The sequence below is a fragment of the Macaca mulatta genome, chromosome 4 (assembly GCF_049350105.2).
Source record: "Macaca mulatta isolate MMU2019108-1 chromosome 4, T2T-MMU8v2.0, whole genome shotgun sequence".
NCBI lineage: Eukaryota > Metazoa > Chordata > Mammalia > Primates > Cercopithecidae > Macaca > Macaca mulatta.
In genome coordinates, this window is record NC_133409.1 from 13,726,584 (window position 1) to 13,750,937 (window position 24,354).

Below are 24,354 nucleotides of genomic sequence, written 5' to 3' on the forward strand. Positions count from 1 at the left end.
AGTAATAACAATTTTCTTTTATTTTCCTTTCTCTTAGTCAATAGCAGCTGCTGTTGGCAGCTTATTATGAAAAGATTTCAAGTTGTAGTTTTTAACCTGGGGTGGGAGTAGGGGAGAACAAAATTAATATTGTAAATGTTTTTACTTGATAAAAGTTTTATTTGATACAGAGCCTGTACTGGTGTTTTTATTGAATAGTGTTTTATTACTGACATTCAATACTCTCTTTGCCTGTAGCCTCCCACGGTATCCAAAATGAAGGCACTCCTTAGATGTTTCAATGAATGATACAACCAAAAATATTAAAATGCCTATTAAAGTCATGTCTTATTTAAAGCCCCATTTCAAAGGAGGATTTTGAGGATAATTAGTATTTTAATTGTTAAAATTAGATAATTTTGTTTGGATGGAAAATCTATGTTCCTGTGAAATTGGGGTTTATGAAATAAGATTGGAAAAAATAGAGTGTATAATTGGGCACATTCTGTACTGCTTAGTGAATCACCAAACCAGCGTAATCACCATTAAGCACTTTAAAAGCTGTGCTTGTATGTCCTTGTTCTGCCTGCAGAGCTAGGAGTGCCCACGAGGAGCAGCAATTCATTCAGGCTGTAGTCATTGGGGTGACTCGTGGAACCCCTGCCTGTGTAAGTAAGCCCTGCTGCCCTGCCAGCTGCCTGCTGTGTGAGACCCAAAGGCATCAGATGTCATCAAGTCATAGGGACTTCTTGGTCACTCTTCAAAATGCAATTCACAAGGCAACGTCCAGAAGAAAGAATCAAGTATGTGTATAGTGCATGACGTACCTCAGCTACTGTAGTGAAAAATTATTGGAATGAATCTTTCGCCATGTTAGGTTTTTTTTCTGTTTTTTTTTTTTTTTTTTTAAGACAGAGTCTCGCTCTGTCGCCCAGGCTGGAATGCAGTGTGGCAATCTTCGCTGACTGCAAGCTCCGCGTCCTGGGTTCACGCCATTCTCCTGCTTCAGCCTCCCGAGTAGCTAGGACTACAGGCGCCCACCACCATGCCTGGCTAATTTTTTGTATTTTTAGTAGAGACAGAGTTTCACCCTGTTAGCCAGAATGGTCTCGATCTCCTGACCTTGTGATCCACCTGCCTCGGCCTCCCAAAGCGCTGGGACTACAGGCATGAGCCACCGCGCCCGGCCTCACCATGTTAATTTTTCAGCCCAATATAAGAGTTTAGAAGGAGCAAATGGATCATTAGAATTTAAAAAAGCCTGAAAAAGTGAAATTCAAACCTAGGGTCAAATTAAGAGTTCTGCATCTTTCTGACCTTGTGAAATGTAAAAGCTGTTTCAGTGTTTTGAAGATGGTATGCAGTAGATTGTGTGTATGAATGTTTTTTCTCGGATTTGGGTGTGTAGCATTCACTAGATCCTCAGAGGGGTCCATGACTCCAAAAGAATGATGACCCACTGACTTAAAAGATGGGTATGGTTGTGAATGTGAAGTTTTAAGCCCGCCAGAAAGGAAGACACTTATCCCTGGAAGAAGAAAGAGCATTTATTGGCCTTCATCTGTACCTGCCTGTAGCACCCCAGCACCGCATTCACTCCAACCCCACAATCCTTTCAAGGAAAATCTTTGATTTATCTTGTGGGCAATAGCATTTCCGATAGCTGGTTAAGTTGCTATGAGACATGGAACTAGTTTTTAAAGGACTTTTTGCCGTGGAAGCACTTTTTTTCCTCCTTTGCCATGCCTGGTCTTTGGTTTTCCTTTGCAATCCCTGTGGTGACCAGCCTCAGCACCCTGCCCTTCTACACTCTTATAGTGTTGTGGTCTTCAGTGCAGTATTGGACGGTGGTTAGAAACATGCGTTTGGAATGAAAGGAATCTATATTTGAATCCCAGCACCCCCACTTATCAGCTGTATGTCCTCAGATAGATCACTTAGTCTCTTTGAACCTCGATTTTTTTTTTCAGTTATAGAATGGGGATATTAATCCTCCCTATATTGTAGGGTTGTACAGATTAAAATAGATAATGGATATAAAGTGCACAGGTTAGAGCTTGGCAAATTATAAGTTTCCAATAAACCTTAGCTGCTGCTATTAAGTGGTGATGAAGATGTTAATGGATATGTACTTAATCTTTTCTCTGCCCAACTTGATTGTCAGCAACTTGAAGGCAGGAATGTTTTACCTTTTTTGTGTAATATCCAGATCTCCTAGAATAATGGTTGTTGGTTCGTCTTTAAATGTGGTTCCAAGTTTCTTTGAGGCCACCAATAGCATCATTCCACTTGCATTAACCCTCTCAGAGACATCATAGGTTTGTGTCTCACCTACTTCAGTTTTTCTACATGGGACGCCAGGGCACTTGGCCAGATACTCCTAGAGAATTTCCTCAGTCAAATTGCTGGAATTTTGGGCTTCATTTCATTGGGCAGGTCTAGTTTGACCCTTTGGTTGTGAATGATGTGGTTATTCTCTCTAAAGTTCTGTTAGCTTCTTATAATGTCAAGTCCATATCCTGTGGATAAGACAAAGACTTGATTGCTTCTGTTCCTTTGTAAGTAGGGGGAGAAGCAGCTTCAGGTCCTGTGCTGTGAATGAAGGTCAGCTGTCTTATCTTGCATTCTGTTTCCTATTGCAGCATTCTCCATTCTCATCTGCCCCCTCAGCCTTGCCCCAAAGGGCTCCAGGTCTTACTTCTCCCTCATAGAATATGGGAATTTACAAAGAGAATATGCAAAGGTGGTATCTTAAGCTGATGATTCTCAAGGGGTTTGGGGAGGAGGAAAGCATGTAGTTTTGCCCCTAGGGAATATTTAGACACTTTGATTGTCACAGTTGTGGTGGGGGAAGGGTGGTGCTGCTAGAGTCTAGTGGTTAGAGGCCTTTGTGCTGCTAAATATCCTGCAGTGCACAGGAGAGGCCCACAACACATTTGTCCAGCTCAAAATGCCAGTAGTGCCAAGGCTCAGAAACCTAGCTGAAGCCTCACAGGGGCATGGTCCATTTCAGAAGTATGTGGGGGAGAAAATTGAAGGTGAGAGGTCTGTGGCTCTCCTGAAGTCAGGCCACATAAGTACTTTGCCAGGTAGGTAGTGTCTAGTGACAGGGATGTACTAGAAAGAATTCCTTTTGAGCTTGGCCTTGGGTCTTGTGCAGTCATGTTCATGTGACAGTAGGGAAGGCTGTGGGCCTGAGGCAGCTAAGGAGTAAACTGGCAAGTTTCGTATGGAGAGTTGGGAAGATAGAAGCAGAGGAAGCCCGGCGTGGTGGCTCACGCCAGGAATCCCAGTACTTTGGGAGGCCAAGGCGGGTGGATCACTTGGGATCAGGCGTTTGAGACCATCCTAGCATGGTCAACGTGATGAAACCCTGTCTCTACTAACAATACAAAAAAATTAGCTGGGTGTGGTGGCGCACACCTGTCATCCCAGCCACTCGCGAGGCTGAGGGAGGAGAGCCGCTTGAACTCAGGAAGCAGAGCTTGTAGTGAGCCCGGATCATGCCACTGCACTCCATCCTGGGCGACAGAGCAAGACTCTCTCAAAAAGAAAAAAAAAAAAAAAGCAGGGGTATCTGAGACTTAATTTCCTCTTGGAGAGCTGGAGAGTCAGGAGAGCGAAGCTTTCTATCTTGCTTTGTCCCTGAGAGTCTACTCGAATCAGGGTGGGCAGGGAGGGACAGGGGATCTGTTCAGATGTTTCCCTTTGGGGTCAAATGAGAGGAAGGAGTCCTTGCCCCTTGGAGAATTACTACAAGGATCTGGTTGAGATGAGAATTTGTTTCCCCCACCAATATTGTTTTTTGGTGTTTTTTGTTTTGTTTTGTTCTAACATCTCTGTTTCTTTCCCCTTTCTATTGTTGCTCCTGTCATCCTCCCACTCTGACTACCACACAAACCCTGATGGGAGGCTTTCTGCCCCTCTAGGGAAGGGGCCCATGTGAGGAACTCTTACTGGATGCCCCCTTCCCTGTTGCTGTGCTGATCTTACACATCAGTTTCCACGGATCCCTTGTGAATCAGTTGTCTTCCTCATTTACTCTGAGCAAGGGTGGCAGCAGCAATAGCAGAAGATGTAGATGCAGTGGCTCATTTTGCATGATGTCTGTGAGAGAGCCGGGCCTCCCGTGTGCTGTGGCTCTTGTTCAGGCATTGCTTCAGAAACTTGATTCCTCTGGAATTGTGCATAAGATTGCCTTTTAGAAAAAAAAAAAAAAGTTGGAAGGGTTTCCCTTCCTGAGCTTCAGTGGAAGCAGCAGGAGGTTGGGCCACCTCCAGGACAGTAGGAAAGCCAGAATGGACCCTCTGTGTCCACCTCCAGTCTGTGGCACTATTTTCCATCTCATCTTGGACATATCATGGGGCTACAGCATGCCTCAGAAACCTGCCGGAACGTGGTGATGGTTTCCAGCATCTGAGTTTGGGGAGGACTGTGGTGATGCGCTAGGGTTAGCCATCGGGAAGGGGTGGGCCGAGACAGCAGGACCCTACTCTGATTAGCATATAAGTTGGCCTCTTTTCATGATTTCTGGGTCATTGGTGAGTGGATAGGAGTTATAGGATCCTTTGTGGGTGAGTAGGGGATACTGTGGCAGATAGGTTTTAGTAAACCCACCTGCACATGTAAATCTGTCCTTTTTAATGTGTCACCTTCTCAGTCTGGGTGGAGAAGCTTGCCACCCCCAGGTTCATCTGTAAGCATTGTGGTAGGCTCAGGACTAACAGACACTAGCTTAGCCCCACTGAGGGCCCCCAGGCCAGGCTTCAGCTTTCGGAAGGCTTGTTTTCTCCTTGGGCAGGCCTTGTCAGACGTTTTGCTCCTTTTTTGTGTTTGACATTTTGATATCTGTACTATACAAAGCCACATGGGAAGGCAAAGGAATACACCCCTTTGTATAAATGACAGTCGTAACCAATGAAGTATATACCAGTTTGTGCTGTCTGTCAAGAAGTAATTCATCTCAGCTAGTAAAATAAAGGGGAAGGGAAGGGAATTCAGGTCTTTAGCTATGGATTCATAAACTGGACTTAAGAAGAGCCTCCTCTTATGATATATGATGCTAATTGGTCGTAATATTTCCTTCTTAATGAACAGTTGACATAAGAGTTTTCCCCTTTCATCTAAGAAATACATAACAATCTGCAAGTTTTCTTAGTTGTTTGTTAAATGGACTTTGAAATGATTGAGAAATTTGTATTCCTCAGTGAAAGTAGGTATCAAGTTAATGGACAGGGAGCAGTCCTTGTTGTCACCAAGATTTTGGCATCTGAATTGTATATTTAAACTGTGTCAGGAATATAAAATCATGTTGAGGCTGCAGGGAGAAGGAAATTCCATTCTTCTCATGAATCTGTTTGATATTTTTGGGATGTCCTGAGAGAAAAATTCTTTGACCTGCTTAGTGAGCAAGGTCTAAGTTTGTACACCCGGGTCACATTGTACCCTTGGCTCCAAAGATTTATCCTGCATCTGAGCCAAAGACTTTTGAAGGCTGTAATTGCTGGAATTTTAGGGTATATCTCTTTGCTTCTTCAGATGAGACATTTCTTAAGATAGAATAATGGTTTAAAAAAAGAAAAACCTCTCGGTTTACTCTAGAAAGATACAGCATTTTTGGTATAAATCTAAGGAAGTCCAAATGAGGATCAGGTTTTAGAATTATATTTTAATATGTGAAGGGAGAAATCCGTTTTATCAGGCCAGTAGGTTTTTTGCTTAATAAATAGAGGCAAGAAGAAAGCTATGGGCCCAGCTGGAATGGGTGCAATTTTTAGAAAAGATTATTTATAGTTGTTGGGCACATCCTTGCATGTGGACTTTGAAATAAGAAATTAAATCGCCACCTCACTTTTGCAGGAAATAATCCAAATGTAAAAAGTTAAAGTTAGTATTGCACTTTGGTAACGCTTTAGATGTATTTTATATTTCCTAAAATAAGCTTTTTTTCTATGCATAAAAGTGGAGGTCAAATGAATTACAAGTGCATTCTTAACTGAGTGGAAATGGGTGCTGGTGTTTCATATATACATATAAATTTTGCAGTTACTTACCTTTTTTTTTTTTTTTTTTTTTTTAAAGAGTCTTGCTCTGTTGCCCAGATTGGAGTGTAGTGGCACAAGCATAGCTCACTGCAACTGTGAACTCTACCTGAGCCTCTGGAGTAGCTTTTCCACCTGAGCCTCTGGAGTAGCTGGGATTAGAGATACAAGGCACCATTCTCAGTTCTTTTCTTTTTTTAAAGAGATGGGATATTGCTTTGTTGCCCAGGCTCATCTCGAACTCGTGGGCTCAAATGATCTTCTTGTCTCAGCCTCCCAAGCTGCTGGAATTATAGGTGCAAGCCAATGCCCCTGGCTGCTTGACATTTTTATAGACTCACACTAAAAAGTTTATTTATTGAATGAGTACTATGTGCACAGGGTTAAATGTGTCTGATGTTTGTTACAATTTAAACAGGAGTGTTGATAAAACTGTGTAAAATGAATTAGCGCATACTTGCCATTATGTTTTTATCTTAAAAATTGTTATGTAGTTTCTATGAAAAGTTCAATTACTTAACATTTCCATGGTTTTTTGTGTTTGCTTTATTTAACCTTAAAAGAGTGATTGAAATAATAGTTTTGTTAGGTCATTAGATTGGTGATCTCCCCTTTTGTATAGTCAAATTTAATTTCAGTCTTTAAGATTGAAAACTAGTGCAAATTCTAGGTTGATCACAGGACCACAGTTAAAGGTGCATTCACATATCTCATATAAAATACCTATTTTCACTGTATTAATCATTTGCAATAATCAATAAATTTTAACTTTTAAAAGATTTTATGGTTAAAAAGGTGATAGAAGGAATTATTTCTCTAAAACTCAAGAAATTCTTGCTCTGGGAAGCTGTGTTGAGAAGAGTTCTAAGCTCTGCTGCCTGTGTCAGTGTTCTCTGGAAAGGCCTCTCTTAGAAGGATGCTGCGATGTGGAGTCAGGAGGCCAGGACCCAGCCCTACCCTCCCTGCCACCTGCCAGCTGTGTGGCCTTGAGTGAAACAACAACTCTGCCAGGAGTCATTTGCCTTGTCTTTAAAATAAAAGAGCATTACCATGTCCTGGGCCATTTAAGTGAGATTATATAGTGTTAGTAGGGTGCCCCCCACCAAAGGTCCTCTGTACGTTGAGGTTTCTTTCCCTGCCTGCTGCCTCCTTGCAAGGAAAGCCAGAGCACTTTGACTTAGAATTGTGTCTGAATTCAGCTAGTGTGTTGCGTAAGTTCGGTTATCTGCTTTTCCTCTCAGTTCTTCCTAGGTAGAGGTGAGGGTGGGGGAAGGGAGCTTCATGCAGAGGAAATAGTCTGAGGCTATTTACTGTAGGAGCACACTTCAGTGTAATCTAGAAAAGGCTAGTTTATGTCCAGTATATACTTTTCAAACAGCTACCATTTTAATGTTTTGGTACTGGGAAATGTGTTAGTTGAAAATTTCACTTACAAGTAATCCTTTTATTTTTCTGTGGTAACAAGACAGGTAAGGCATATCAGTTGGCCCAGACTCATTGGTCCTCAGTGACTGACTGCCAGACTCAGAGTTGAGGGTCTGATCTCAGAGGATGCAAGTTGTGTTGTCAGCCCAGATACCTACGGCACCTGTCCTAGCAAGTGGCCACTGTTTTCTGGAATATCTGTCACTACCTTAAGGCAAGCCTCGTTATTTTAATCCTTATTCTTAGGCTAATGTCTTGAGCCATGTATCAGAGATCGGCAGGCAGGTTGTTGATTTTTGAGATGAAGAACAACTATCTGGCCAGGGAGAGAAAGAGAAAATTGGCTTATAAGTTACAGTGGTACAGAGTGCTCTGCCTTCTCAGATTATTTTGTTTCCAAGAATCATTGATTATATAGTTTTTTTTTTAGTTTAAACCCATACCCATTCTGCATATTTCAGAGTGAAATGTCCTTTCAGGACAATCTTATTAAATCACTAATCTGAAATTATATGTTCCCTAGTTGGCCATGCCAGTATTTTGGTTAGGGTTTTAGGTCATTTTTGCATCCACTGTAAACTTGGATATAACTTACCATTAACCAGATACTTAAAACCAGGGTTATTTCCTAAGATTTCACATTGGAAGTGGTACGTGAGCTGAGCTTTGAAGAGTGACACCAAGTTTTTTTAGACGAAAAGGATGCATGAGCTAGCTAAAGGGCTTGTTTTTTATCCTGTAGGGCAGGGGTGGTTGTAGGCGCCTTCTTGCATGCTGACATACTGATTGATGGTGGCTTTTAAGGTCTCTCCTGAGTCTAGTAGGAGGGAGGCCTCCTGTCACAGACAGCAGGCAGGCAGGTAGGAGAATGGAGCAAGATTTGGCAGTCCAGCTGCTGTGCGTTTGCTCTCCAGTGGCTTGGAAATGGGAAGTAAAGGAATCTGATCTTCTGTGAGACCATTTTCAGACTGTCCTAGTCTGCCCTCACATATCCCTGGAATGGACACGTACAAGCTGGTCAGGGCTGTCTTGGGGCACTGAGGTGGGAGAGGCTGGAAACCTGGGTAGGGTAGTGGAACTGGGAGTGAGAAGCCCCCCGCACTTGGATCAAGATCTTGTGTATCACACGAGACTCAGTTATTTATTGATGACTGCCTAGTTGGCTCATCATACTGATGGCTGAATGAGGGTATGAAAAGTGGTCTCTGTCCTCAAGAGCATCCAGTCTTATTGGAGAAATAATGCAAAAACAAACAAACAAAAAAGGGTAAAATAAAAGAAACAAAAGCCCAGGTCGTAAATTTTCCAGTCTTGTTGGAGAAATAACGCAGAAAAAAAGGTAAAATGAAAGAAACAAAAGCCCAGGTAGTCATTTTGCAGTACAGCTCAGTGACTAAGGGCAGAGTCCCTTGCAGAGGTGTTCAGTGTTTTGGCTTCCCTGGGCCACGCTGGAAGAATGGTCTCGGGGCACACATAAAATACACTAACACTAACAATAGCTGATGAACTGAAAAGAAAGAAATCGTAAAAAAATCTCATAATGCTTTAAGAAACTTTACAAATTTGTGTTGGGCCACATTCAAAGCCATCCTGGGCTGCAGGTTGGACAAGCCTGGTTTAAATCCTCTGCTTAACAGCTGTGTGAGCCTGGGCAAGTGACTTAGTGACTTCTTCCATTGGTTTGCTGGTCTGTTAGAGCATCACATACTTTATAGGGCTGTTGTGAGGATTAAATGAGTCAGTATATGCATATTTAAGGTACTTAGAACAGAGTTTGGCACATAGTAAGTGCCAGATAATTATATATAATTATTATTTTGGAGATAGAGTCCCTAAGCCTGTTTTGTCTTTGAAATAGGAACTTCATAGCATTGTGCAGGTTTAGTGAAGTAATGTTGGTAAAAGCATCTGGAAAAAAGCCTGGCAGAAACCAAGTGCTCAATAACCAGCAGTCGTTATCATTCTTATCATTCAGTACTTGCCCATTGGTGTGAGTTTACTTGGTTCTCCCTCCACAGAGATAGAGGAAGATATAATGTATTTTATAATCGATTTTTGCTTTTGTTTTCAGAATCTGGTTTTCAAAACAAAATGTGTTTGTTAACAGGCTGCTCCTTCGCCAAGAAAAATGACAAAATTACCTCCGTGTACTCTTCTCTCCTCACCCAAAAGCCCTGTATGAGCGTGTCTCTGGCTGCACATATTTAAGTATTAACTGAGATAAAGCACGAGCTCAGCAGGGGCTTTCTAATGGCTAATCCACAGTAACCCATTTAAAAAATCTTTTTCTCCCACATAAGAAAAAGAACTGGTAGGGAAAGGACATTTTGGTGGTTATTTGAAAGAAGTGTCGCTCGGGGTTTTGCGGAAGGTAGAGGTGTCTCACCATTGAGTTTTTTGCTTGGTGGATGCCTCTTTTCCGGGTCCAGTTGCTGAATCCAGGACGTGGAGTGGAGACAGGGAGTGGGTAGGAGGTGCTGTCAGAGTTCTAAGCAAGTTCAGCAGTGCTGAAAGAATTCAAACTCACTCTGCAGCCAGGCTGTCGCTAGACAGTACTCTACCCTGGGATAGTGTGGAGAGGACATCCTTTCCCGTTGGGCACTGACAGCCCAAGACAAAAAATGGGAAGAACCTTGGGTGGGTGAAAATGCTTTACACATCGGGTTCTTGGTGGTCTCCTGACCTCTAGGGACCTTTGAACTTCCAGAGTTAAGATGAAGGCATGGACAGTTTTGTTTTTGTTTTTTTTTTTTGCAAAGCGTCATGTAGCAGCAGAGTTTGGGCTTTAGAATCTGACAGACCTGGGCTCTAGTGAAACCTCCTTAGGAGCTTACTGGCTGAAACCGAGCAAGTTCTGTAACCCTCTCTGTCCCCATTTTTCACAGGTAAATCCTAGTCGAGGATTAAACTGAGGCTATGTATATTAAGTGCTTAGCATAGTTCCTAGCAAAAAGTAAATTTTAAATGATCTCTTACTGTTGGTGGTGGCGGTAGTGTGGTGATCACCTGCAACAATCAGCGGGTGGTGGACTGAGGAGGAAGCAGAAGACGGCATTCTTAAGAGAGATGGAAATTGCCCTCTGGATTATAGAGGACCCGTCTGAGACCATCTCCCAGTTCAGTTCTGTAGGAAAGGCAGGTAAGATTGAGAATGAGGGTTGTGTAATTTTCAGGTGCCTTCTTCCTCTGGGGCTCTTAAGATCTGAGCCACAGTAGATTCAAGTAAGGGAAGGGAACACTACCAGTAGGGAGAGGTCTGGTAGTTCGGGGTGTCAGTTTAGGGGGAGGTTTTTTGTTTGCCTTTTTTTTTTTTCTTTTTCTGTCTTAGACACTATGTTGAACTTTGTTGGAATTGTGAAGTCAAAGGATGATAATATTGTAAGCAAATATTCTCTTTTCAGAAAGGATTAGGAGCAGGTAAAAACTTCAGTTAGCTAATATTTTTGCTTTATAGTAAAACCTCTCCAGCAGAATTATTTTATAATCTTTTTTTAACACCTTTTTTTTTTCTTCTGACAGGAGATATTAAATAAGAAAGGTATCTACTTTTTATGTGTTGTTCTGGTTTTTTATGAATAAAGTATTACTTGTCTTTAAGTACCTCTGATAGGAATTTAGATAATAAGCCAGTGAAAGATCTTTTTCCTCTATAAATTCCTGTGTCCGTAATGGTGAACCTGTGATGAAAAGATTAGAAATACTGACTCTGAAATTGATTCAGCTACATTTGCTTGGTTATATAAATTCTATACTTTTGGCCCTGAAATAGAAAAAACCCACTTGAAGCTTTGGGGACCTTCTTACTACTTCCAGGTCATCCTCGAAGGTCTTAAAATGTTTTTAAACATGACCAGTTCTTTTCTACTGTATTGGTCTAAACTCTATGTTGCCCTTTCCTGAGAGAAGATAGTTTCCTCTGGTTTTGTCTGGACCACAAGTGGTTTCAGAGAAACAGGCTTCTAGGTATAGCATGGAAAGGGGAAGGTCTGGTGGATAAGGAAGGTTTTAGAGGACACAAGTAATACTGGGGACAACTGTGGAAAAAAGAGTGAGAAAGGTGTGAAGAGGAGGGTAGGAGGAAGGCAGAAACAGGGAAGAGCAGGCTGGAATCGAAAGAAGGGAAGAAGGCAGAATGGTGAAAATGGGGAATAAGGAACAATCTTGAGAGGACAGAGAGGGTGTTGGGTCGGAGTAGAGTGGGATAAGTGGGTAAAGAGACTGCATTAGACTGGTGAGTGAGGAGGCAGTGCCTGAGGTATATATTTGTGGCTGTGAGACTTTCAAGAGAATTTGAACATTTGAGGTGGCTAGGGTAGTATTGCAGACCTGGCTGCTCGAGGGAGCTGTTGGGTGTTTGTATGTAGTGAGATCACCTGAACTTTTGTGCTTTGGAGTGGGAGGAAGTAGTAGAAGGAAGCTTTGCCTATCCTTTTATGTTAATTGTCTTGTGATCTTGTGCGGAGGCCTGTCCTTGTTGGATCGTTTAGTTCTACCAGTCTACCTCCTTTCTCTAAGTTGTCTCAACTCATGCATAAGTCTTACCACTTCTCTCTATTACTAACTCTTTGCAACATGTTTCGCTTTAAGTATTTTTTTTTTTAAAGCTTTTTAAGGGAAAAAGGAAAAACTATATTAGACCTTCTCAAACTCTGCTGCCCTTTCTTCCTGTTTTCTCTCTCTTTGCCACCAAGGGTCATTGTACTCCTTCTCAACCAGTCATTACCAAAAGGTTGTTAGTTAATTGATTAGAATGCAAAAAATAATCTTGGGCTTTCGGTTCCTTTATTGCTTTTCATTCCATAGAGAATTTTTTCTTTTTGTTTAACATGTATAAATGTCTAAGCCTATTTATTTTAGACATTTTATAGTAGTTTTTCTAAAATGTATTAAATTATACTGCTTTCTTAAACTAAGTCTGGAACTTACTTTATCATCATGAACCATCAATATTTTCCAAATCAACTGGTTTTCAGAAGACTGCGGTAGTTAGGGTTGTGGGTACATTTACTCACATTCATTTGAGTGTGTTTTATGTGATGGGCACCTGGGGAAATAGGGGCAAGCAAGACAGACACTGTCTCTGCATGTTGGAATTTAGTCTGTAAAGTCCAAATGGTGGTGATCTGGGCCAGCACAGTGTGGAAGGTGCTAGTCTGTGTTCTGGATGATTTAGGTTACCAAGCCATCTCCAGATAAATGGAGTATTGCTGTTTAGGGCCCTGACTTAGGCACTTGGTCATTTCCACCTCTGGTCTACAATTGCCTACTCCGCAATCCATATGCAATTCTGGGTTTTATTTTCTAGGAGACGGAGGGAGGAAAAGAGGTGAGGATTTGCGTGAAGACAAGCTAGTGTTGGTCCGGGTTTTTTCTGCTTTCTCAATTATCCTGTAATCTTTGAAAACACATTGTTTTGTTTTGTTTTTTTTCTCTTGACATTTTTTCCCCCTTTCCTCTCTGAGGACTTCAAAGCAATTCCTAGGCTTCAGATATTTCACCTCTGAATACTTCAGTGTGTACAGAAGAACACAGACATGAGCTTACCTGACCAGGGTCATTATCACACCTAACTGTAGGTACCATATTTTGTTGTATCACCTAATGCCCACTGTATAATTTTAAAAATTTCTCCCTTGTACAAAATAAATGTTCTTTATGGTTTTGTTAGAATCAGGATTCACATGTGGCATTTGGATATTATGTCTCTTAATCAAGGGCCGTTCTCTGCTCTATCCCTGCCCCCCCTTTTTCCCATGCCATTGACTTGTTGCAGAAACTGGGTCAGTTGTCCTGCAGAATGTCCCACATTCTGGATATATCTCTTTTCTTGTGGTGTCATTATCTGGTTCCTCTATCGCCTGAATTTCCTGAAACTGGAAATTAACTCTAGAGGCTTGATTAGACTCAGGTTCAGCCTTCTTAGTTGGGTAGTGCTGTGTGCTTCACATTGTATCACACCAGGGAAAGCCCCCTTAATATAAGTAAAAATAAAAAATATTAGTGAGCACTGAGTTTGTTTTAGATACGGTGCTAGGTGCTATGGGGACTACAGAGATTAGCAAAGTGTAGTCCCAGCTGCCTTAAATTTGTTTTTGGAAGCAGACCATGACCAACAGCATGACAGAGGATAACTAAGGTGTATCTGGGGAACAGGAGAGGTCAACAGCCAGTTTCTCCATATCTGAGAGACTGCCCATGAAGCCTGTAGCATTTTAGCAGTCTGAAAAAATTAATACAAAAATGTAATACTTTTACCATATAATAGCAACTATGCTCTTTTCTAAAACTAGTTTTATCTCACATAATTCTTGAGTAATTTCTCTCTCTCCCCTAACCCACTGTGCATTGCATTATTTGAGGCACTATAATATGGCTACAGATGCCTTTTCGTGCACCTGGGTCAGGATGGGACCTGCGGAAATCCCTCCCCCTTCCCATATTTAGACAGTGAGACATACCAAAGACAAGTGAAGCACCTGGTAATAGAGAAGGCTGGCACTCCGTTTGAACTAGTGATCTGCCGGTGTCAACCGGTGGTGTTTTTTCAGGTCATCCTGCCTGACCCTTATAAATGGAGAGAGGCCAAGTACAGTGTCAACTTCCCGGTGGACACCTAAGTATTTTTTCCCCTTCTTTTGGAAGGGTATGTGGAGAGATTTCCACTTTACCAAGAATGAAGCTGGACCTTTAAATGGTTTATGTGTGCTCTGTAAAACTTTTTAAAATCTTGCGAAATCGTATGTTAGTATATTACAGTTTTTACTTGTGTCTTGTCTACCCAGTTGCCACCACTTGTAAATTTTTTTTTTCCATGAGCAAGTAAAAGTTCAGCTGGAAGATATCTTCTTAATTGAGGGTTCAAAAGCCAGGAATTTAAGCAAAAGAGGAAATTCTTCTCAATATTCAAAATACACAAAACTGAGAAGCATCTTGTCGACTGGTATATTTTAGCATTGAGCATAGTGCTGGATGCTCAGTGCCCCATAAATACTGATTGGATAAATAAAATGAGGCGTTGAGGCAGTAGTGTTTATTCTCATTTATAAATTACAGGTAAACAGTGTGATCACAGTGAAAAATCCTCAGCTTGCTTTGGATAAGAAATTTCACTCGTGCACTAGAGAGAGAGGGAATGTGGGTATGAGTGTGTCTGTGTGTGTGTGTGTGTGTGTGTGTGTTGTGTGTTTGTGACATTGGCAAATAGAAGAGAAGGATTTGTCTTATCTGCTGATTAAAAAAAAAGATTTTATGTTTATTATCAAGAACATAGCACTTAAGATATATGCAACTTAAAAAACCGCTGAGTAAAATTCTGGGTTTTGTCCTTGAAAGAAAAATGGCATTTCCTGCATAAAAAACAGTTTCTATTATAAATGACAAAAAATTGTTAGGGAGCCAAGCTTTGATGCATTCGCTACATGAAGGTCAAATACTTAGGTCATTATAATTCTGCTCCCTTTTGTACATGCAGTACAATGAAGCTCTTTGACATGGCGCTACCACATTCTCAAGATGAAGGTCACGTGTTTTCAGGCATTAAGAGCATGATCTATTCTTTTTTGGTTCCCTGTTATAAGTGGCTGTTGAGGGTAAAGTTGAGGGGAGAAACTGGACTAATGAATGGCTTTTGTCTACCTTTGTACTATTTTTTACTTTTCTTGCAAAGAAGTCAATTAAAAAAAAAAAAAAAAAAAAGGTAAAAAGCTGAGAACCAATTGCCCAGAACAATCCACAGACAACCTTCAGTCTGGCTCAGTTACCCAGATTTATATCACGTACTTGCTGGCAGAATTTTGATTGCCTCCAAACCTCAAATGAGTGTGTGGCTTCTTTATATTCCATGGAACTGGTCCTTTTGTTAAGGAGGCCTTGTGAGTTATTATATGGGCCTTGGAGCCAGTTCATCTGGGTCTAATATGTGGTTTCATTTATTGGCTATTGGCCTTGGAGGAATTATTTAACTCTACTGTGCCACAGTTTCCTCATCTGTAAAATAAGTTAATTTGCAACAGGAGGCATGAAAAAAAAATGCTTGGCATAAAGAAAGCACTTGGTAAACATTAGCAACTGCTGACCTGTGTGTGTGAATTTATCAAGAGATGCAGTTCAGGTATTGAGTATATAAAGGAGGGTAAAGATGGGGTTTCTGTGTGATGAGGATATTATCTTGGGTGGTGCAAGGATTCAGAGATAAAAATCTGACCTGGGGTTGAAGGTAGTGGGCGATGGAAAGGGTCAGGGACGATGACCTCCTTCCCAGCTGCAGATTCACTGGGAAAGGAGCAGCTCACACTCAGACTACTGGGCCAGACTACAGCTGGCATTCCTCGTTGCCTGTTTGGTCCATCTGTTAATGATTTGAGCCATAATGTCTAGGGTGCTTGAGGTTGTGCACTTGGGTCCTTCCTTCCCCCTTCTGCCTTGGCTTCTTTTTAGAAAGCCAACTCTCAACAGGCATGAGACCTTTAAACTTTTTGCATGTATGGGATTTGTTTCAGAGTGATTGGAGGGTCAGGAGGGGGATGAGTGGGTAGGGGATAGATATGAATCTAAATACAGATAAGATGGGTCATGAGGCTGGATGATGAGTACATGGGGGTGGGTTTATTATAACAATCTTTCTACTTCTGCATATATTTGAAACTTAATAAGTGTTTTTTTAAATTAAGCAAAAAATGCAAGTACATAACAATACGGATGGTATACCTTTTATATACAATTTTAAAATATGCAAGCAGTATTATGTATTTTATATATAATGTATTGATATACATTGTGTATGTATTTTATATATAATGTATTGACATATACATTGTGTGTGTGTGTGTATATATATTCATATAAGAATTTAAAATGTTATAAAATAATAAATATGGCAGGCATGGTAGCTCACAACTGCCCCAGCACTTTGGGAAGCTGAGGCAGGCAGATCACTTGAGGCCAGGAGTTCAAGACCAGTCTGGCCAACATGGCACAACCTCATCTCTACTGAAAATACAAAAATTATACAGGTGTGGTGGCAGGTGCCTGTAATCCCAGGTACTTGGGAAGCTGAGGCATGAGAATTTCTTGAACCCGGGAGGTTGCGGTGAGCCGAGATCACGCCACTGTACTCTGGTCTGGGCAACAGAGCAGGACTCTATCTCAAAAAATAATAATAATAATAATAATAAGTACTAGCTTTAGGATAGTGGTAGTGGTTGCCTCTGAGAAAGGTAGAAAAAAGATGGAATGAGGAGGGGGAATATGAAGGTATTTCACCTGTATGTGGAATATTTTGTTTCTTTACAAAAAAATTTTTTGAAGCAAATATGGTACAATACTAAGATTTGCTAAAGTTGAGCAGTGGGTACACAGGTATTTGTTATATTCTGTGTAATTTTGTTCGTTTAAAATGTATCACAATAAAAAGAATAACATGTCATGATTCTATAACTAGAAGTGTCTTTAGACATGTCAGGAGCTGAGCTGCAGGAGGTGCTGGGAGGTGCCTTGCCTTTCTGCTAGAGAGGCACATCCTGTCATAGCACTGCACGGGGGTGGCGAAACTATTGGCCACTCGTACAGTTGCATAATGGGGGAAGCCCTTGTGGTTAGTAGAGGTGGATGGTGGTAAGTAAGGCTGTGTGAATTACAAGCAGTTAGATACAGCAGAATTCATGTTTTCTGGACCATGCTGACCTACTGCCTCTGTCAGAGGGATTGGGCTGGGTCATGGATGATGAGTTGGTTACAATGACTGGAGGAAGATTTTTAGAAAGCAAAGCTTTTGTGTATAAGAACTGGTTTCCTTGATAAGACTTCTCAGAAAAAAAGAAAGCTGTTTCTACTCTGGATTCGTTGTCTGTGTGGTAATCTTGTCAGTCTTCCCGCACAAAGCGGGATTAAGCTTGTCACTCCCCAGCTAGGGAAGCAAGCCCTCCATCTGGGGAGTGAGAAGACAGATTGTTCTGAGGGCTGGGTTCATGGGCTGCTTCTGAAATGTGACTAGCACCTCTGTGCCTCCCGCGGCTTCTGGGGAGGAAGCCCTGGAGATTGAAGTGATCCTTGTACTCAGGTCCCAGTCTGTGTGTTACCTAGTGTATAGATGTTGTTCATAGATGTTGGGGGTAGTGAGCTTGTGCGGTATGCACACATCAAGTGTTAGTTTGATCTCTCAGAGAATACAGATGTCAGATGTCCACTTCTTTGGTATTTATTCACTAGATCTCTAAACAGGAGATCACTGTTTTGTATGCTCTAGAGAGCTCATTTAGCTGAGGGGAAGGTTAAACCTAGCATCCTTACAGGTTAAACGTTCTGGAATAGAACAAACCCTGTGCTGAGCCCAGTGGAACCGGGTAGGGGTGGGGAGTGCATGAGGCAAGAGATCAGCATCTCAGAGACTGTTTTTTCAGCACTCATGTGCTAGCATCCTAGATTCTCAGGAAGGCAGTGACTAGACCAGACCAGCCCTTCACCACTTCACCACTGTGCATCCTGGGAAGTGGCCTCCTCCTTTATATAGGGATGGAGGTGTCCAGGGGGGGTCTGGAAGTTTGTGAGGATGAGGATTGGAGAATAAGGGATCTTCCTTTGACATATGCCAGATGAGAAACCACAGGAAGCAAAGACCCCCCAGCCTGGCAGCCACCCACAAGAGCTGTGTTCTGGAGCAGGACTCACTTCATGTTATGTGTCCATCCAGCCTGATTTGCATTCCCTGGAAGAATTTGAGGTTACAGGACCCTGGCACCTGGGCAGCTCTGCAGCATCCTCCCAGGCGGTCCCACTGAAGCACCTGTGTTGAAATCCCCTTGTTCTGAATAAGGAGGCTGTGGAAATGGACCTGCAGCTCTTTTTGACATGTAGGAATGGACTGGGAGAGATGCAGACTTCTGCAGAGGGAGGGAGTTTCTGAGCATTGGGCAGCCACGTTGCCCCGTCCTTTATTTTAGTTTACAACTTTATATCTTCCCTTAATGACGTTTTCCTCAAAGCTGTGAAAGAAATAAAATAGATTAAGGTATTGAGAGAATACATAGAAAATGGAGAGGCTATTTTTCTGTTACCTGTTTTTGTCTTCCTTAATTGTCTAGTTTAGCACCACTTGAAAAAAATTGCATTACGTTTAAGTTTGATGAGCTCTTTGTGAACATGTGAATCGGTAGTTTCTCGAGGTGCTGCTGGGTTCAGTGACACAATACAGAACACAAAGCCAGAAACTAGCCTAGAAACCAGACAGAGGGCTTTGTCCCAGAGTCCTGCTTAACCTTATTACAGCTAAGTGTCAAAATTCAGCCTGTGGTTCTCCCCAGGAATACCGGGGGGCAAAACTGATTCAATAATAGAAAGGTATGGTTAGCCTCTGAGTGTGTTTTATGGGTGTGTATATAAAAGCAATATTAGATGAGTTAAGCCTATACAGGTTTATTATACACATCAGACTCCTGATAATGATAGAAAGAGTTCACTTTCTAGAGTCATGATTCTGGAAGACTTTATTTCCACCAAGGATTTCCTTAGTGTCTTTCTTTTCCCCTGGTGTTTTCTCCCTGCCTCTGAGTCAGCAGCGCGTCCTCTCGTCATGACCTGGCTTTGCCTCTTCCCCCATTCTGTCTCCTCTCTAGTAGCTTTTTGGTTTTCTTTCCCTGTAGTTAATACTATCCTCATTTAAAAAATTTTTTCCATTCAGTTGATAAAATGTTGAAATGTTGTGACATATTTTAGAAGGTAGCCATTTATCAAAAAGAACATCTTGAAATCCTCAGGAGTATTAAAAAAGTTTAATGTGTTAAAAATACAAATATTCAATGTTAGCTCAGTAGAACAGGAAAGAAAATTGTGTTTCCAAATTTGTGAAATAAATATACTTAAAAAAAATGAAAACAAAATATAAAAATGTCAAAAATGGTTAAGTTAGGGTAATTAGAATATGAGTAACTTTTTACCCTGTTTTTCTCATTTTCAGTATTGTCATTATATGCTTGCGTGCTTCTACTGCATATATCCCTATGGCATTTTGAGATGAATGGGACAGGAGAGTATAAAGAAGAAGTGCGTGTGGAGGAGTCATTTTCAGATGCAGTTCTAAGAAACCCCACCGACTCTTGGTAGGGGGTGCCTCAGGGCCCTGGACCTTGAGTCACCCTTTAGCCAGAGCATTTCCACTTTTCATTTGCTGTGCCTATAAGGTTTGTCCAAGATTTCTTTTGGGAAAAGGATTCTGCTACTAAATACAAGGTTTGAAAACCGTACAGAGAAAAGAGAACACATTGGGATCAGAGGTAGGAGGTGTGGGTCCTGACCCAGCCTTTAACTAGCAGTGTGTCTCTATGTCCAAGGCACTTTAGCTCTCTGGACACCAGTGTTTTCATTTCTAAAATTATGGGCTTGAGCTAGTGGATAAGCTGAAGGTCCCCTACAGCTTTGACATTTTAGGATTCCATTCAAGTGGTGTCAAAAAATAAGTAACTCCAGGAAAAGAGGTTTGTGATTCCCAGCCTTCTCCCACTGCCCCAGTGGTTTTCAAGGCACCTGGAGGACAACAGACGACTTGGGCAAGCATCGCATTGTGGAAGTTTTGCTTTTTTACCTTGCAGTTTGTTTTCTGTTCGTATCGTGTAGATAGGACACAGAGCAATAGGACCTAACACAACAAGGTGTAGAGCTGTTTTAAGACGATTTACTGTTTTTAGGTTAGAGGTCCAGATTCTTTGGAAAAGTGAATGGTGATTTCTCTTATCCTAAAGTTATTCCTGAAGTTTCGTTAATAAAATCTACAGTCAGAAAAGTGGCACCATGTCCTGCCTAATGGTGTTTGGGGTGTTCATTCCACAGGCCATCCAGAGTCCTTTTCTGCTGAGGTGTCAGCACTGTCTATCTAGATGGCCTTCCTTGGGAGGCTGGGCTCCCTCTGGACAAACAGGCCTATAACAGGAGACTTTTCAGGTTAATGGACCCAGAGGAAAGATAACCTCAGGATCTGTCCTTTTTCACTGGAGACGCCTGGAGACCTGGCACCAGTTTGCTTCTCTGACCTGAAAATAGAGCATTCTCGTTTCTGGCCCTGCCTCCCACTGGGTGAGAGAAGGGCACTGGGTGGGTGAGGCTAAATCCTGCTTCCTTTCATATGCAAAGCATAATCTCTTTCCTGGACCTCTTTGGGCGCTGAAACAAGAGCTCCACTAGCTGCCACACTGTCCAAGCATTTAGCTTTTTTGACTTTTGGGGAAAGCTTTTATTTCCAGGTACCTAAAGTGTGTGGCATTGTAAATAAAGTCAGAAGCTCAGTTTGTTGGTCACAAATACTTTGGACAGAAATGAGAGAAAGCCAATGAGACCATCTTCTTTCTGTACTTTGCCCTCAGAACGTATTCCCTGGGATGAAAAACCCTGCTTAAGCCTGGGTACAGTGACCCAAGGTGACAGCAATGACAGTGGCGCTTCAGAAAGGAGCAAGTGGAGGTGGACCCTGCCTCAAACAGGTTTGGTTTGCTCCTGGTTGAGCTTAGCCCAAACCTCCCCCTGCCAAAAATAAATAAATAAAATCCAGATACTGCAACTACTTACTCATCTTCCTTTTCTATTTAATTTCAGTAAATTGTGGACTAATTCTCCCTAAAAGTACATATCAATTAAGAAGACAAAACTTGAATGAAATGACTGGTCCTATAGCATAACATTGTAGATTTTACTTTCTAAATATTTATCGAACACCATACTCTGTGCATCAAACTGAATCAATTACGGCGAGGGTCAGAAAGAGCATAGAACTCACTCCTTGGTCTTTGATTTTACAGTCTCCTTGGAGGGGTAGAATCTAACAGAAAACCATACACCTGTGAGACAGAGACTAGTTCAAGACAGTAAAACATCGCATAAAAGACAGCTCTGTTTTTAAATATGGAGCACCTGCTCCCAGATGCAGAGGACCACAGCAGTCATCCAAACAGGGTGCGGCCAGTCTTGCTGCAGGTAGTGAGTTTCAAGTCAGAATTTGGAGGAAGTGATGGGTGTGAGGAGGAGGAAGGAGGGGCAGTGCTCCCAGAGAAACTGCTTTCATTGGAGAAGAAATGTAGGGATGATATTGTGTGATAATAAGAGGACTGTGGCACAGTAAGCCTTAGAGACAGTCTTGGACAGTGGAATTTTTCAATTGTCATAATTGAGGCAATAGTACATATAGGCTGAATTGAAATGGGGATCCCACACCCACTTGTTAGCCATGTGATCCCCCATGTGGTTTACTAACGTCAGGTCCCTGAATGCTTGAACAGCAGTATACAGTTTGGATCAGAGTTGATGAACTAAACTTTTACTAAGTATTAGATAAATTCACAAAGATCTACGTCATCATTAACAAAAATGTGAGCATTTCATGTAAATACATGTGCATTATCTTGATGTTTAAAGTGTTTTTTAATGAAACGTTTTCATTTGTGTGAACATTTTAGCATTTGTTATATAGCTTGTTTAGGACATTTAGTCAGTTTGAGGTTTTTGATACTTCACAATTTCCTATGTACAATTAGTAGATAGAAAATTTGGGTCATTAATTATACAGCTTATTATAGTAATGCCTTCTGGGTGTCTTGACTTTGTACTGCTTTGATCTTGCCCTTTTATGTTGGGTTTTCTTAAAAAGTTAATGGATCCTATTCATTCATAGTTCATTCAACAAATACATATTTTGCCCTACTATGTGCTGGGCACAGTTCTAGGAATTGAGCTCCCAGTTACTGATTTGGAAACTCAGTATTTCTTTCTTTTTTGTCTTTTTGAGGCAGAGTCCCACTCTGTCGCCCAGGCTAGAGTGCAATGGTGCAGTCTTGGCTCACTGCATCCTGTGCCTCCTAGGTTTGAGTCTCATGCCTCAGCCTCCTGAATAGCTGGGGTTACAGGTGCACACCACTACGCCCGGCTAATTTTTATATTTTTAGTAGAGATGGGGTTTCACCATGTTGGCCAGGCTGGTCTCAAACTCCTGACCTCAAGTGATCTGCCCACCTTGGCCTCCCAAGGTGCTGGGATTATAAGCATTAGGCACTTTGGCCGGAAACTCAGTTATTTCAATATTAAGGGATTGTTGTAACTAATTTTGATTTTCTTTCTTACTATGCCTTTAAACTTAAGTTACTAATTTTATTTAAAATATTTCATCATCAGTACAGAACCCAAACATTCTTACTAGTGCTTTTGAAAGAAATCAATTTAGTAAATTTGGCACATTGAATTTTGACAAGTTGGTCTGCTTCCCCCTCTCAGAGCCTTAAAGAACCTCTAGGGCTCCATAAACAGTTTGAAAACCACTGAGTCAGATAAGCTCTAAAGCCTCTTCCCATTCTAACGCTTTGTCTCAACTTCTCTGTGCCATTTTTCTTTTGCATATTTAACTTAGGGAATAATAAGGCAACTTATCCAGACAGAGTCGTGATGACTACTTGATACATATTTAGAGTATAATTCACCTTACTCCATTTTTAATGTGTCTTTGCGTTCCCCTGGTGGTTTGGTTGCCCCCATAGCAAGCAGGATAGTACGTGGGGACTGCAGAATACGTAAACACCCCTTAAAATATGAGTTTTTGAGAGACGTCCTCAAGCCTGTGGTGTATGTGGAGGGCTAGAATTGCCACCAAAAAACATACAGAAAAAGTACATTGTACAGTAAAAATCTCTTGTATTTTGCTTGTAAAGGAGAACATTTTAGCTAAAATAGACTTTGTACTTTGAATACAAATGCCACTCGTTGTATTAAGACCTGTCCATATGAATGGGTTAACTGGAAGAGCATTCTGCATATTCTGTGTTGTGCGTGGAATTTAGAAGAATGCATGAATGCATGAGACTTGAAGCACAAAGCTTTAATTCAGATTTTGAGAGCAGTACCCAGGTAAACAGTGAATAGTACAGGTCATTGAAGTTTTTTGTTTTTGTTTTTGTTTTCTTTATTTATTTTTTTTTTTTTGGAGACAGGGTTTCACTGTGTGGCCCAGGCTAGAGTACAGTGGCATGATCTCAACTCATTGCAATCCTCCAGCTCCCAGGCTCAAGCAATCCTCCCACCTCAGCCCTCCAAATAGCCGGGAGTATAGGCACGCATTACCATGCTTGGCTAATTTTTAAAATATTTTGTAGAGATGAGATCTTACTATATTGCCAAGGCTGATATCAAACTCCTGGGCTCAAGTGATCCTCCAGCCTCGGCCTCCCAGAGTGCTGGTGTTACAGGTGTAAGCCACCATGCCCGTCCTGAAGTTATAAGAAATATACTTAAGAGGGTTTTTGGCAAGGGGAACTGCTGATAGTATAACATTAATTTGGGAGAGTGGCGTGGATCAGGATAATATGCAGGATGTTCTCATCCACATAAACAAGAAACTACAGAAAATAAGTAGCAAAATCTACAAAGGTTGTAGATTGGAGGGTCAATTACGTAATGTTTTTTTCTACTTCTCCACACTTATCTTGCCAGATTTTTAGAATAAGCATGTAATACTTTGATACTCAAGGAAGAGGTAAAGACTGAAAATAAAAAAAGTTCAGCAGCTCTCATCCAATTTAAGGCCAGCAAACAACAGGAGGTTTCGAAAAATTAGAATGATGTGTGTATGGCAGTAGGTGCCCTCTAAATTACTTTAATACTATCACTGAGACGGTCATTTTAACTCTTCACTTGCAGTGTTTGGGACAGTTGCTGGGAGAGTCACAGGTAGGACAGTCTGATCCCTGTCCAGTTAGTAGTTCCATAAAGTCCAATGAGTGGTTCCGTAAAGCTAATTCGTTGTCATTTAATGTAACTTCAGCTTTTGTTGTTGCAGCTTGTTTGTTTCTGGTGTTTGCATACAGATTGAGCACATTTGCAAGAATCCAGAACATAATGTGTATTTCACATGATCAGATCAGTACATTTAAGCTTCTTAGCTAAA

General features: G+C 41.4%; 1 protein-coding gene and 1 pseudogene across 3 annotated transcripts in view; one reads left to right on the forward strand and one right to left on the reverse strand.

Annotated features, from left to right (window-relative positions):
• The window catches only part of FOXO3 (forkhead box O3), a 125,828-nt gene that overhangs the window by 60,688 nt on the left and 40,786 nt on the right, over window positions 1-24,354 (forward strand). The window contains exon 1 of one of the 2 annotated variants that reach the window (XM_077999233.1): window positions 1-24,354. This exon is cut by the window's left edge and continues 47,583 nt beyond it; it is cut by the window's right edge and continues 13,455 nt beyond it. The exons of the other annotated variant lie outside the window; for it this stretch is intronic. The gene's annotated coding sequence lies outside the window, so the exon portion shown is untranslated. 2 annotated transcript variants of the gene reach the window in all.
• Window positions 1-24,354, reverse strand: part of LOC100429335 (uncharacterized) — a 40,992-nt pseudogene that overhangs the window by 2,931 nt on the left and 13,707 nt on the right. The gene's annotated exons all lie outside the window — the stretch shown is intronic.